This window comes from Lactuca saligna, chromosome 2 (genome assembly GCF_052625555.1).
Source record: "Lactuca saligna cultivar CGN05327 chromosome 2, ASM5262555v1, whole genome shotgun sequence".
Taxonomy (NCBI): Eukaryota; Viridiplantae; Streptophyta; class Magnoliopsida; order Asterales; family Asteraceae; genus Lactuca; species Lactuca saligna.
Window position 1 is genome coordinate 11,476,934 of NC_136418.1, and position 4,606 is coordinate 11,481,539.

General features: G+C 34.8%; 1 pseudogene; it reads right to left on the reverse strand.

The window, feature by feature from the left end:
- Positions 1-2,634: 2,634 nt before the first annotated feature.
- Positions 2,635-4,356, reverse strand: LOC145030698 (epi-neemfruitin B 7-O-acetyltransferse L7AT pseudogene; annotated as a pseudogene).
- Positions 4,357-4,606: the final 250 nt, after the last annotated feature.

Genomic DNA, 4,606 nt, shown 5'->3' on the forward strand with positions numbered 1-4,606 from the left:
CATAACATTATATTGTATCTATTATTGAACCCACTAAGCGTCACCGCTTACCCTATCAATGTTTAACAATTGCAGGTGATAAGTAACTAGTATGATTATATACTGTTGAAAGATTTAGAATAGTTTGTAATAATATTTTTTTTACTTCAGCTTATGTTTGTATAAATTACAATATCCTGGGTAGTTATGTAATATATAACACTTTGTAATAGACGGTTTGTATCCAATAGTTTGTAACCTCTTTATCAATGTAAAATATTGCCTTTATGAATATGCAAGTAGTATGTTTTGGAGTAATAATATTGTGAAGTATGAAAGTTTGGGTCTTTCAGAAATATGAAAGTTTGGGTCTTTCATCGAGTTCCCCCAGCAAAATTATAATTTAAGATAATAAAATTACATACCCAAACTCCGACTGTTACACGACTTGTGGGACCGAAGCAGACTGGAAAAAAACCGGGACCAGGACCCGGATCGAACCGGATTATCATATTAGTGGGCCGGTTTTTGGGTTTGATTTTTATCAAAAATCGGGTTTGGACCAGACCGTACCCAAATTAAAGGATTTAACCCGGACCGGATCGGAAAACCAAAAGGTATTATTATTATTTTTTTATCGACAAACAGTAAGCAAGAATTGCCAAAAAAAAATGTTGTCCATTTGAATTGATTCGGCATCTCGTGTGGATCACATTATAGTGTCAATTTTTTTGGTTTCGGCCTCTTCTATTGATCGTATTATGGTGTTTTTTTTCTTTATCGAAAAACCAAAAGTTATATCCTAGTATATATATTTTTTAATAAAAATAGTGCAATTTTTTTTAATAATGCAGTATTTTTTTTAATAAAAACAGTGTTGTTAATTGATTTTTTTTTTTTTTTTTTTTTTTTTTTTTTTTATAAAAATAGTGCAGTTTTGTTTTATAAAGATAGTGCAGTTTTTTTATTATAATATTAGTGATGTTAGGTGCAGATTTTTTTATATAAAAATAATGTAGTTTTTATTTATTTATAAAAATAGTATAGTTTTTTAATAACGTTTGTATTTGTTTGCATACACCTTATTTGCACGTGTTCTAATTAGAGTCCCGCGGCGTACCGTTGTATTCATATTCTTTTATGTATTTATTAATCTAATTGTGCAAACAACAAGGATACGAATGATGGGTGTTACATAATAAGATTATAATTTGAAATAGTATATTATAGAGTAACATGACACACAGAACCTAAAACTGTAAACAACAAACATACGAAACCCAGTTTGGTATTAGGAACATGATTGGACCAAAACCGTAAACAACACTACCAAAGACTAATTCGGTCCTAAACTCGGAACCTGGTTTAGTACGTGGAACTGGACCGGACCGAACCCTGACCCGTTACACCCAAAAACGGTTTGGTTTTCGGGTAAGATAATTCACGATTTTCGATCTTTGGGTTTTTGGTCTTGGGGGCGGTCTCGTCCGGATTCGGCCCGTTGCTTATCCTTAGTTTGCAGTTTGCAATGATATTGAAGATTATCACAAATGCCTAGTTCCCAAATTTTAGCAAAGAAAAGAAAAGAACAGGAAAGAAAGTAAGGGTAAGGGGAGAAAAGAAAAGAAAGGAAATGAAAAGAAGTTTGTATTTTGTGTTCTTGAGTTGGAGAGAAATAAACAGAAATTTACATATTTTGCTCATTTCTCTCCAAATCCTTCCAAAGTGAGAGGAAAGTGATTATTTCATTTCCTTCGACTTCATCATAATAAAACTCAAAAACATCAATTTTTTTTTCTTCTCACTTCCATCCACTTCTCTTCTTTTTCTTAGTTAAATTGAATTCCTGAACAAGGTGCAAGTTATTGAGTTGAGACCTATTAAGATATAGTAAAAGGTCAAACAAGTTAAGTTGCGAAAAAAAGACTTCCATCCACTTCTCTTCTTTTCGTTCATTAAATTGATTTCCTGAACAAGGTGCACGTTATTGAGTTGAGACCTATTAAGATATAGTAAAAGCTCAAAGAAGTAAAGTTGCGAAAAAAAGATCTTGGCATGTTCATATATATATGATTCTTTTTCAATTGTTAGTAATTGTGGGATTCATACAATCACCATATTTGATATTATATTCATCTAAGACTAAAATATTATTAAAGAAAATGTTACATTTAAATAATATATTAATCCCTAATCACGCAGAAATCATAAAGGTAATGTCAAATCTCGTAATGTGATTAAATAAGAATTCCCATGTTCTTTGATAATGCTAATTGGGTGCTGTTAGCAATAAGTCTTGAACTCAAATAAATTCAGTTACATATCAATTGGGTTAAATATCGGAAATAATATATATGAATGCTCTACTTAGATTCTCTCAATATGAAAAATTTATCATGGACGTACGTGTCATCAAATTTTTCTACCGAACGACTCTTATCGATATATAGACCCCGTGTCTCCATCTTACCCATATTGTCTACAGTTGTCTAAAACCAAAGTACATACTCCTATATTCATACGTACTATAAACAACTTAAAGCTCGCACAAGCAAAATGGCAGCAATTACATAAAGTATTTACGAACGACATGAGATCAAATTCATAATGGTATTCAGTACCTTTTAACTTACAAGAGAAATTAAAACCTTCCAGTTTAAGGACAATTCCAGTTTTTGTAATTTCAACTAAAATTGAACATTCACAATCAAAATAAAAAAAACAATTTATAATCACTACTTATTAAGCTATTACATTAGCGACTAGAATAATACGAAACATATGAAAAAAAATCCCACAATTGTAATAAAAACGGAAAATGCTTATCAATAGTAACCGAAAATGATGGAATTAGCTTGTGCGACAGATAGCTGAAACTGGTCATCATGTCCGAGTTGTCATGACCTACCATGACATAATTCTTCAGGCATTAAAAGCTAGGCCAGTTTGAATTTGACTTATTATCTCTTCAGTTTTTAGTTCTTTGGCTTCATCATTTATTAAAGGACTTGGATCTAACGAAGCATACGAAAGTAACTCTTGATTCTTCTGTAGAATCTCCATTTCTGGTTCATCCAAGTTCACCCATGCTTCTATCCCTTCACCACTTTTCGTGTCCATTAGAGTCACAAGATTCATGAACACAGGCATGCCATCTCCTACAAGACCTGTCACCCAACTCGGCTTTCCCCAACCAAAATCTATTCCATAGAAACCCATCTTGCACCAGCTCGTAAAACCATAGTAGTCTATGGGCCCCATCGCGCCAATTCCAGCCATTTCTTTCAAAGAGTTCTGCATCGCAACATACCCTTCATCTCCTTGCGCTTTCTTAACAAACTCAATGTCAATCTTCGAAATACCTTCACGCACATTATTCACCAACGCATGCAACGGGGTCTCATCGCTAGGAAGCCATGCAGCGTTGGAGATCCAAACCAAATTACCAATTAAGTGATTCGACAACTTAGCTGCTAGTTTTGACCGAAGGTTGACAAAGTGAGTTAAACAAGAAGGCTTCTGTACCCCACAGGCTTCTTTAGCAGCAGCCATGGCGCACTTCCATATCAAACCAGACACCACCTCAACACGAGTCGGCCGTTGCACTCCGTTTCTAGCTGCTGTGGCTCTCAGTCGAGCGATAGCATCTGACCCAAATACAAACCTCTTTGTGCAAGCCTTGCCTTGACTTAACAACGATATAGTTAGACCCATTGATGTGTCTCTGAGCCATGAGCTTGTTGCAGGGAAGAGAGATGGTGAGGTTAAGTTTGGATACACGACTTCTTCAGCTCCACGAGCCATGTTACTCCATCCTTTCAGAAATGTGCATAGTGCAGCGCCATCAAGGATCTTGTGAGAAATGCACAAGCCAATGGCAATCCCACCACATTCGAAAATGTTCACTTGAACATTCGTTACACGACTACCTGCACTAGACTCGTTGAAGCTAGGCTCAAATGGCAAAAACCCATTGATCAACCGATGATCAGGATGCTCTAGGAATTTGTCAAGACGACCATGGATCAAAGCTACGACATAGTTAGCACCAACATCATTACAATCGATAGAAAGATCGTTCTTAATTGTTCCTGCAAGTGGGTAAAACTGAGTCAATGTTTGAGATAAAGATTTTTTTAGAACTAGTGACCTTTCTAGTGCTTCGGAAGTGCTGTCGCCATTGTTATTAGGGTAGTACAAGATGATTGGAACATAGGGACTGATGACAAGCTGATCCAAGACAGAAAGATTGAATGTGTTCAAATGGGATGGGGTTGGGGAAGACGGTTTAATGTCCTCTTTAGAAATGATTTTTGCTTCCATAGCATGCACAGAATTGTGGTAGTCTAGAGTATATGGTTATGGTAAAGATATGACAAAATTTGGGCGATTTTATAGTGATAATATTACAATGAGATGCATGAATTATCAAGGCTAAAGATTTGATCACATGTGAGTCTATTGATCGCAAAACTAACAGATCGTGGACAGTATATTATAATTTTTCTTTATAGGTCGTGTTTGATCATAGTCTCAAAACATATCTGTCCAATTTATATTTTATAAGATGTATTGGGTTTAAAATATGATTTCAGAAGTTTAATTTTGAAAATGATTAGTGATTGTT